This window comes from Cricetulus griseus, chromosome 7, assembly GCF_003668045.3.
Source record: "Cricetulus griseus strain 17A/GY chromosome 7, alternate assembly CriGri-PICRH-1.0, whole genome shotgun sequence".
Taxonomy (NCBI): domain Eukaryota; kingdom Metazoa; phylum Chordata; class Mammalia; order Rodentia; family Cricetidae; genus Cricetulus; species Cricetulus griseus.
The window spans coordinates 53,032,311-53,043,688 of NC_048600.1; positions in this window are offsets into that span (position 1 = coordinate 53,032,311).

Here is an 11,378-nt window from a genome sequence, read left to right on the forward strand (position 1 = left end):
AATCACAAAATAACAAGAAGCTTTTAAATATGTCCCTCAAATAGGAATTGAATTATTTTAAATGACTTGGATATTAGACTTTTCTTAGAAAGGTATTATATCTGTTACTCTATTTTGGTCCATATTATGTTCAAAAATTAAGTGGAGACATAAAAGGTACTAAAAATGAACAACTTAAAATCTAGGAGGTGAGACTGCAACATGAAAGAGCAACAACGTGATGGGGTTTAATGATATTAGGCATTAAAAAGAAATTCAGATCTTGAAGTTACAGCAAAGAACCATGAAACAAGAGTGAAGAAGATTTCTTTTAACACTCCTCCACTGCTGGTGGGAGTGCCAACTTGTACAGCCACTGTGGAAATCAGTATGGCGACTCCTCAAGAAAATGGGAATGAGTCTACCACAAGATCCAGCCATTCCACTCATAGGCATATACCCAAAAGAAGCACATTCATACAACAAGGACATCTGTTCAACCATGTTCATAGCAGCATTATTTGTAATATCCAGAAACTGGAAGCAGCCTAGATGTCCCTCAACTGAAGAATGGATAGAGAAATTGTGGTACATTTACACAATGGAGTACTACTCAGCAGAAAAAAACAATGGAATCTTGAAATTTGCAGGAAAATGGATGGAACTAAAAGAAACCATTCTGAGCGAGGTAACCTAATCACAAAAAGACAAACATGATATGTACTCACTCATATGTGGATCTGCTTTATGATACATAGTAGTGACCATGCTTTATCAGAGCTGTTTTTAATGATGTTGCTCAGAATGGTTTCCTCCCAGATGATGACTGAGAAGCTAATTAAAAAAAAAAAAATGGTTCCAAGTACCACAAGAGTAACAGTACTGTGCTGTTTTCTGGGATTTTGTTTTTATATTTTATGTTGTTGTTGTTTGTTTGTTTTTTTGTTTTTGTTTGTTTTTGTTTTTTTAAAATGGAGTGTGCTGGATGTCTCTACAATTTTGTTCAAATGACTGCAGAACCTGGAAAAGCTGTTGCTGCTATTAATGCATAACATATTGCCATTATTGCTCCTCTCTCTCTCTCTCTCTCTCTATATATATATATATATATATATATATATATATATATATATGCTAATTGAAACTCAAATATGTGATGAATCCAAGGTGTTTCAGTGAGTGCTCACCTGTGCATGCAAATTTGATTTCATCTTTAGTAAGTAGTAAAGTTATATGCTTGCCAAAAAAAATAAGTGACACACTGGAAGACAAATGTCACACAATTTCAATTTTATGTGTAACCTAGAAATGATGAACTTATGAGAACAGAGAACAGAATTGTGGCTATTAGGCTTCAATGTGGGTCCTTTAACAATGGGGAAATTATTGGTTTAAGGATATAAAACTGCATTTGGACAAGAGGGATGGACTCTCTGAAGTCTTGAGTTCTTCTGAGAGCATGAAAAATATGGTTGATAACAATATGCTACATTTTAAAAGTTGTGAGATTGTATACTTTAAGTGTTCTCAAAACAAAAATGATGAATATGTGTGATATAACATGTCAATTGGTTTAATTTAGCCATGCCATTGAGAACATACAGTATTCTGTATCATAATTGTGCATCACTTTATTTATGAGCTAATAAAATGAATGAAAAAAAGAGTGAGAATTGGTATGAACTGCCAATAAATGCAAGTGGTCTAATGTGTGAGAAAAAAGATGAGAGGGGAAAATATATTTGAAACAAAATGACTCCAAAGTTTCCAATTTTGTTAAAAACTGTTTATGTTCAGATTTAAGAAGATGATCCCTTGGACTATAGGAGAGACACATCACAATCATAATTGCACATCATAATTAAATTGGTTAAAACCAGTAACAAAAAACGTAAAAGATACTCTTAGGTACAAAGGAACAAAGAAAAGAATGTTACTAGATTTCTTGTTAAGAGCAAAATAAATCTCAAATCACAGGTTAGGAGGTTCTAAGGTACCACTCAAAGATAAATAAATAAATGAATAACACATAGAATTTACAGTCACTGAAAATACCTGTCAGAAGCAAAGGGAAACTGAAAATGCCTTCATATGTAGCATAATATGAGAAGTTCATATAAAAAGTGAATATATATCTTAAAGCAACTACTAAGATAACTGTACAGATTTAGCTAATAGAGAAACAAAGAAAATGCATTTGTTTTTAACGAAGACTCAAACATAAGTGTAGAGACTGGGATGGAAAATTATCAAAAGGAAAGACTACATAAAATACATAATCAAGTAAATAGATTGATGGCATCTTTAGATCTTAGCATCCCAATGATGACACTAACATCATGTATCTAGTGTGTCCCGTGGGGAAGGATGGTGATATAGGGTAGAATTAAGCCCAACAAATAGACTCGCCATGTGCTTCAGAGAGCAAAGATGTCCAATGCTTAAGATTCATGTACAAAAGATGCAAACATAGGACTAAATTACTGTAAAACTTTACAGTGCTAAGAATAATTTAACACACAAACCATGAAGCGGCTGTTAAATAGGAAATTTCACTCAAGAGCAAATGATGATGATGGTGATGATGATGATGATGATGATAAAATAATTTAATAGAAGGGAAATGTCCATTTGTCCAGACATCATTACAAATTTTTATATAGTGAAAAGATGGAACTTGATAACATGTGAAGCAAAAATAACAGAACACCAGGGACAAGTTTACCAACTCAAATTTACATTCCAGGGTTTCACAATAGTTTTCTACAGACTTTGGTAACACCAAAGATTAGGTATGGAACACACATAAAGAAAAAGTAATAACACATTCTGCAGGTTAACTTGGAAAAGGATGAAGTGAAAATGTTCCCCAACTAAGTTTTACAGCAATCATTATTTTTATTTTTATGTCAGTGTCACAGACAAATTGTCAGTGCAGTACTGGTCACAGGTTAGAAATTTCTAGGTAAAGTTTTAGAAAACCAAATCAAAAATTTTGCAAAGTACATTATTATATTATCATAGCTGCATAAGATTTGTATAGGGAATATAAGTTTCCTTTAATATAATACATTGTTACTTTGATTATTAACAGTCTAAAAAGAATCAATCCACAAAAATCTTAAAATGCCAAAAAATTGACAAAATACAGTAACCATTCCTCATTAACAATGCAAGTGAACTGAGAAATGGGTGATCTCCATCTGAAAAATTATATCTAAGAAAACCCATCCTCAGTTAGTATGATAGCTGTGAAATACCAAGGGCGCTGAATAGGATGCTAGTCATCAACATTGCTACCCAGTAATTCTCCCCAAACTTATCCACAGACTCACCATCATGTCAGGCAATGTATCAGCAGACTATTCTCACAAAACACCCAAACTCATTGCCCAATTTTTATAGAAAGGAAAAGATTCCCTTATAACCAAAATCAACTGTAAAAACAGGGGGGTAATAAGGTACCAATTCCCAATTTTAGTGTTTTTGTACCCACAATTGCAAGAACTATTCCAAAGCCACAGATGTAAGATAAGACACAATTAGCATAAAATAGTCTTCAGGATCATACCAATATACATGGGTAATCAGTTGTTAGCAAAAATCCAAAATAATTTAGTAATGAAAGCATTCAATAAATCACACTCCTTTTCATATATATATATATATATATATATATATATATATATAATGTAAATTAGGAACAATCTTGTTTTACGTATCAATCCAAGTTCCCTCTCCCTCCCATCCTCCCATACCCCCCAACGACTCCCCAATCCCATTCCCCATTCATTCCCCAGGAAGGGTAAGGCCTTCTATGAGGGATCATTAAAATCTGTCAAGTCATTTGGAGCAGGGCCTTGGCCCTCCCCTGTGTATCTAGGCTAAGAAAGTATCCTCCATGAGAACTGGGCTCCCGAAATCCTCTTGTGCACTAGTGATTCATCCTTGTTCCACTGCCAGAGGCCCCATAGACTGCCCAGTGCTCCCAACTTTTGCCAAGAGAATCAATAGAGGGAGCCAATATGCATTTAAAGAGAAATCTGGCACTAGGGAATTATATAGAGATCCAAAAGGATGACCCCAACTAGGACCCTAAGCCACAGTGGAGAGGCTACCTTAAATACCGGTTCCCTATAATGAGAACGCCATCATAGAGCTTTCATCCAGTAACTGATGGAAGCAGAAACAGAGCACCACAGCCAAGCACTGAGTCAAACCCCTGGAATCCAGTTTCAGAGAGGGAGGAGTGATGAACAAAGGGTCAAGACCACCCTGGGAAAACCCAAATAAACACCCGACCTGAGCAAGTGGGAACTCATGGACCCCAGTCTGACAGCTGGTGAACCAACATAGGACCAAATCACATTCTTTTCCTACAACCTACAGGCCAAATATTAGCTTCCAAATGAAGTTGCAATATGTAAATAAAAACTTACTGTGAAAGTATCATAAGCAATAAACACAAGATTTAAAGTGGGAAATCATACAAAAATATATACAAAAATTTGGGGGACCTCAGGCACATAATAATCAAAAGTGTTATTCATAAATTTACATATAAATAAATTACAATTTAAAAACAAACAAAAATCTCTTCAAAGACTCTGTTAGAGGAATGAAAAGACAGATTTTATCCTGAGGAAAAAATGTTTGTAAACTGTATGTTTGATAAATGAATTATGCCCCAAATATATGAAGAACTTTAAAAACTTAGTAAAAAAAAAAAGACAAATAAACTAACACAATACTGATCAAAATAGATCTTAACACTCCCTTATCCCTTGCCCCTCCCCTCCTGCGACAGACAAGGAAGTTGACATTCTCCCTTAACAGCTGCAGCAGTCAGGAAAGCAGGCCCTGTTCTTCACCTGGGAAGCACAGTAGAACAGACCCTAGTGATGCAGGATTGGGAAGAGATGTCACAAAGTAGACCCTGATGGTATAAGTGCAGTTGAACAAATCCTAAGGGCATGAGAGCAGGAGAACTGACTCCATCCCTTGCAGCAATGAACTAGCCAGGGCAATGTTGGAGAATTCATCCTGATGATGACAGGAGATCGCTGGTGGGCTGAAACAACCCTCCAACTACCCAGGCCCAGAATCAGGGTTATAAGTCAGCCCGCCCCAACATAAACTCCATCTATGATCTGCTGGAGCATGTGAAGGGGCCAGTCCAGCAGACACAAAGATATAGGATTTCCAGGATACAGGGCAACAGCAGGATATCTAAAAGGAGTCCCAGTGAAGGCCCAGAATTGATAGTGTAGCAGAATCCAGAGACCTTGAGCCAGACCAATGACTCTATGTAATGAACACCTGCAAGTAAAAATATATGGATAAAAAGGGTTACTGTGTGACTTACAGTGTCAGCTATAGCTTCCATGATGAAACTGATTTCCCCCCTCTTTTTTTTCTTTTTTCCCCTCTTATGTTTTGTTTTATTTTATTTGGAAGTGTGGCAAGAGCAGAGGGATGGAATGCAAAGGGATGGAAAAATGAATGGGATTAAGATGCAAGATATGAAAGACAGAAGAATAAATAAAAGAAATTAGAAAGAAAAGAAAAAGTAAATCTAGATGGACTCCCTACCGCAAAGGAAACGAAAGACTCTGATGACTCCCTATGGAAGGCCTCACTATCCAGGGGAGCAGAAAAGATATGTGACAGATAAGGTTTTAGTGGGGGGGGGGCGGGTAGGGAGGACGGGTGGGAGAAGGGTAATGGGATTGTCAGGTAAAACAATCCTGTTTCTAATTTTAAAAAGTTGGAAAAAAGATAAATTAAATAATAATAAATAATAAAAAACAACAACAAAAAAGGAAAGAAAAAGTAGATCTTAGTAAGTATCATATTCAAGAAGACAAATGAAAGACTGGTATGCAAATATAAATATGCCTAATAGAACTACCAGAAAAATACAAATTTTTACTTTACTGTAAAGTTAATACACATGTATTAGGATGCTAAGCAAGCAAGAATTGCCTTGCTCAAGTTGGTGAAGATAGGCAGGAACCACGCTAGACCATATTCACTTAATCAAAAGAAATCAATAACAAAAATTGAAGAATTCAGGACATGAAACAGGAAATAACATGCCCATGAATATCAGTCTAGAAGTGGGTTGAAGGCATTCCTTTCCTTTGTAAATAGAGTTACCATAGCTCTCTGTTCCATGATTAAACTCATCTACTATCATTATTGATTATGTTGTATTTGTGTCATTGCTGTAGTAAACATATCAAAATGGACATATTTACAGATGTGGCTTATAACTGCCTATTTGTTGGCTTTAAAGCACCAGCTGGCCTTACCTATTCATCCACTGTGGCTAGCTGTTGTCAGTATGGTGCGCACACAGTGCATAAACTTAGTACTTTCCATGCTTAGAGAACACTCAAATTTCATGAAAAGATGCTAAGCCCTTCTTGGGCTCTATTTGCAATGCAGGTATTCCTCCTTTTCAAGAAGATACAGTGTTAGACTTCATATAAGCTTTATGATAGTCTCAGGATCCCATTGCTTTAACAGGTACTTTTGAGCTGAGAATGATGTCAGAGAACAATGCCAGAACAAGCCTCTGCATGGACAGCTGGCATTCTGGGTGTTGTTGCTTATTTTGGACTTGTACTCTTAACAACAAGTTGCTTAGTACCTTCTGTTATTTTGTTTCTTGCCAAGCACTTAAGAAGGTATATTTGTGTCTCTTTTTCAAAGGCAACTGAATCTAGGGAAGAAGACTCAAACACTTCTTTTTCTGACAGAAAGGCCACACTCCAAGACATGTCTGCATTGCTGCATTTAACCTAAATTATCTTCTGGAATTTTTATATCAAAAAGTAAGAAATAGATTATGCAAAGAATTGAGTATTTACACAATGAAACATTAGACACATAGTTGAAACACATATTGATAACTCATTAGTTCAAATAAAACTCTGATGTAATGAAAGTATCCAAATTTTGTTCACAGATGAGATTACAGGAGTGGCTGAAACAAATATATATTGCTTTAAATATTGTTTTTCATTTCTGGGAATTGGTAAGACTATGACCATACATTTATTTTGTTCTTTTCAACATCTTCTTAAAGCATCCTTTCATCTCTCTTTGACTCAAGTAACTTGAAGGCTATGGTTTCAAATACTTTCTGTTAAGGTCTACAGGGCTTCCAATGAGTGGGAATTTTGAGTGACTGCAAAAAAACAGTCTGTATCAACCTGCGTTAAGCAACTGTAGGAGCTGGGAACAAATCTCGATTCTGTTTAGCCCCTGAAATTTGAGAACTTAGGGTAGCACAATCCCCTATTCTAGCTGATTCTGACTAATACATTCTTCATGAGTTTGCAAATTCACAAAGATATGTGCATATCAATGCATGAACCAGAAGGCACACGGCACACACACACATACATACACACACACACACACACCCACACACACACGCACACACGCACGCACGCAGCAGGAGATAGGGAAAAAACATAGGGAAAAGGAGGGAATAGAGATGGGGAGAGGAGTAACGAGAAAGAAAGAGGTGACAGGGAAGAGATGGGGAGAAGAGGCGTTTCATCACAGGAAAATATAGTATGCCAAAATAACCTTTTCTTTTAAAATATTGATATAATATCTTTTTTTCTATTACATTGTCTACACTAAAATCCTTGTTTCTTTTGTAGCAAAAAAAAAAATTAAATTGTCTATACACCTTTGGTGTCTTATTGACCAAGATGAGCTCAATATTTCAGACAGTTGAAAACTAGCATTAAAGAGAACCTGCTTCCTGAATGTACACTCTTAGCCTCTCCCCAAAATGATGGCTTAAACCAAAACAAAGCAAGCCCAGATAATGATGTTTCTGAGTCCATCCCAGAAAACCTCTTCCCTTTCTGCAAGCTATGAAAAGGGAAGCAGTGTGGAGAAGAGCAGGTATGTGGTTCCAATGGTGGCAGTGACCAGTTTCCTGACGTAGCCAATAAAAAGCTCTTTGTCTCTCTGCCTCTATCGCTCTCTCTGTCTCTCTCTTTCTCTCTCCCTGCCTGCTTTTCTCCCACCCTCCTTCCATTGCTCTCCAAAGTCTTAATAAAACAATCAGGTGTTTCCTTTGGTGCCTAAGCAACTTATTCCCCTACTCTAGCACAGATGGCTGTAAACTTCAGTAGTTTCCTGTGACAAATTATTTTTTGGTAACCCCTGTACTATTCTTTTGTCTCTGAAACATTCCAGTATTTGTTTTATATATTTTAAAATTTCAAAATGTGACTGTGTTGTTTTACCAGGTCCAAAATCATATAGAGACTTTTCTGATAAAAGGAACCTGTCTTTAGCTTTTAGAACTTTCACAAAAGCCAAACTACAACTAATGTACTCACATCTTGCAAACTCATATCTTATGTCCATAAATATGGAAACCTTGCTTATAATTTCCAAATTGTATTTTATGAAGAATGTGTCAAAACAATAAGTGTTGATGACTAAAGCATACCAAATGAGAGGAATTGATTGTTGACTAGGAGAGTCTTGAATCGATGCTATATCAAACATGGTTTCCAAAAGACTCCAAGAATCATGTATTTATTATTGATATATTTGAGTCAATAAGCCTAACAGTTGTATTTCATTAAAAAGACCATACATAATTTCTATTAAAGCCTTAAAATTGATGCTTCCATTGCTTTTGTATTTGTGGGTGGGTATATGAGTATTTGATTTTGAACTTGTGTCTGTGTATCTCGAAAGTGGCAAGATTAGAGCAGTGTGATGGCTCAGTGGGTAAAGGTGCATACTTACCATTAAGCTTGAATGTATGAGGTTAATTCCTCAGAACCCACATGACAGAAGGAGAAAATCAATGTAGGCAATTTGTCTTCTGACCTCAACATGTGTGACATGGCACATGCATGTTCATTCACACAGATGTCAAATCCATTTATTGACTGCATTCTCTTTCTTGTGAGCAGTAACTCCAAGTAAAAGCTCAATTTATGTAATCTTGAAATCAACCAACAAAAACCCAAATGAGAAGACTGATCTTTGAGCATTAAGTGACTCATACAAGAATGGGGAATAAAATTATTTTATCAAAAACTTGAGCCATTTCAGAAACCATAGACTCTTAATTTACATATGTGGCTATGACCACCAGATAACACACACACACAAAAAAACTGTCTAGAAAACAAAATAGGGTGATGTACAATCTGCAAATGATACTATTAATTCATAATTGGGGGATTAAGCTTTTCTTTTTAGAAAACATGTAGTGACTAGTGACAATGGGTTGGTTGCCTTTTAACGGGGAACTTACTGAAATCATGGGTTATGGACAAAAGCTTTCAGGGTTGAAATGGTTTTATTAAATCTTAAACTAGAAACCATGAGGTTTCTAGACTGAGCAAATATTACTTGTTTCAAAGTGGACATGTGTCTTACCCCTCTCACTTCAGTTTCACAAAATTGAAAGTCAAAATGGAATGTGTAGCATTCACATATCATCTGCTCCCAGGATCCCACAGATATTTCAGTTGCAATTTCATCCACATATATTTGTAAAACTCTTGATTAGCTCTAGTCTACACTTCTTCCATGCTTAATCTGTTCCCCCACAGTTGTCCACTCCTATCTGCCGAGCCCCTAATATGGAATGCTGGAAAGGACAAGACAGAAGCAAAATGTCCAGCAAGACACAGTTTGCAAACCTGTCCTTGTTTGCTGCAACTGTCTGTTTTTAAATAATGCACAAATCACCTTCACTGCCATAGAAATAATCAACGCAGGATCAAAACCTGGAGTTCCTAGTTGTGCACAAATCAAAAGCTGTAGGAATCCAACAGCTGGAGCCTGTCTCATTATTTCCTGATCCTTTGATGTGCCTTTCAGCCAAGTATCTCAGAGAATTACTTGCAGATATGTCTATCTACAAATTCTACATTGCTTACATATTATAGTTTCCAACAGAGATAAATACTGTAACTGAGTTATCATTTTCAAAATAGAACCCCCTCTCTTTTTTCATCTTCTATTATGCACACAATCTCGTAAATGGCAAAGCAAAAATCAGCTGCATCTAATAAGAGAACCAAGTTTGTTATTGACTCTGAGATGTTAGTTTCCATTAGATCATCCATCATAGCTTTATTATGTGATCAACTGCCTAATTAATTTTGTACTGGGGTATTTAGACAGAACACTGAATGTTTCAGTGGGGTTTTGCTATAATCCTGCACCTGCGGCCTCAGAGATTTAGATATCCTCCTATCACAAGTTTGTACCGTGCCTATAATCACTTCTGCTTCACTAGGATTCCAACAACCCAGTCCAACAGAATTCAGCAATATTAATTTCAGAAACGCCAGAACATTTGCATCTGTGGTTATGTTTCTTTGGACTTTAATCAGATCAAAGGCACTGCAAGATATTAAGAGTGCTAGATACAATATTTTGTTCAGACAGTTTTAGTGGGTAAATCAGACACTGTTTTGATTTTCTGTGCTTATCTGTTAATATGGACAGATGCAATCATGCTACTGTATAATGACTCTTGATTGCCAGAAGTATTTGATTTTGCAACCATTCGGTATGATAATTAAAGATAACGGGATATCCTATACAGTAATAATTAAAGATAGCTTTTCGAGCTTTATCACATGAATAAATGCCATGAAAGAAGAATTGGTTCTCTAAAGTTCATTATGCAATGTGTATTTTTGGAAGGCCATGTTTGAAAAGTATGAAAAAGACATTTAGGTGTGGCAGGATTAGCTAAATCTGAGTTCATTTTAAAATTCTCATTGGTAATGGTTGCAAAATGTTGAGGCTTTTGTTCTTTATTCAAGAAAATAACAGCAGGACTGTGTTTTTCAGAAGATAGAGGGGAGGGAAGCAGTATGGGATCCTATATTTCACATGCAAATAGCCATTTATATATGTACATACATATAATATTTAAATCTGTCAAATTGGAAAAAGGAATAAAAGCCTATGACACTTGGTCTTTAACTCTGGAAGGCAGGGTATTTTAGAGGCAGAAAAATCTTTCTCTTAAAACCTAACTCCTCCTGAGACTGAATCAGAAGCAAAACAATTCTTTAATTATTTTTGTCAGTTACTTTGAAAAGATGACAATGTCTTGTCACAAAAGTTATCCAGAAAGGAAATCCAACAATGAGCAAAGCCAATCACACCTGCCTCTAGGAGAACATTCTTGTAAAAGTCGAGATGCTACTGAAGTACAGATCGCCTAACTGACTTTCATTTTAGATACAAAAACCCTCTCACTTGAAATTCAGATATAATTATTGTATGGCTTGTATTGATATTTGTTGAATCTGCCAAGTTTCTATAAACAAGCTTCTATACACCTTGCATTTGCTTCTTCCAGTTTAAGAAAGATTTAGATA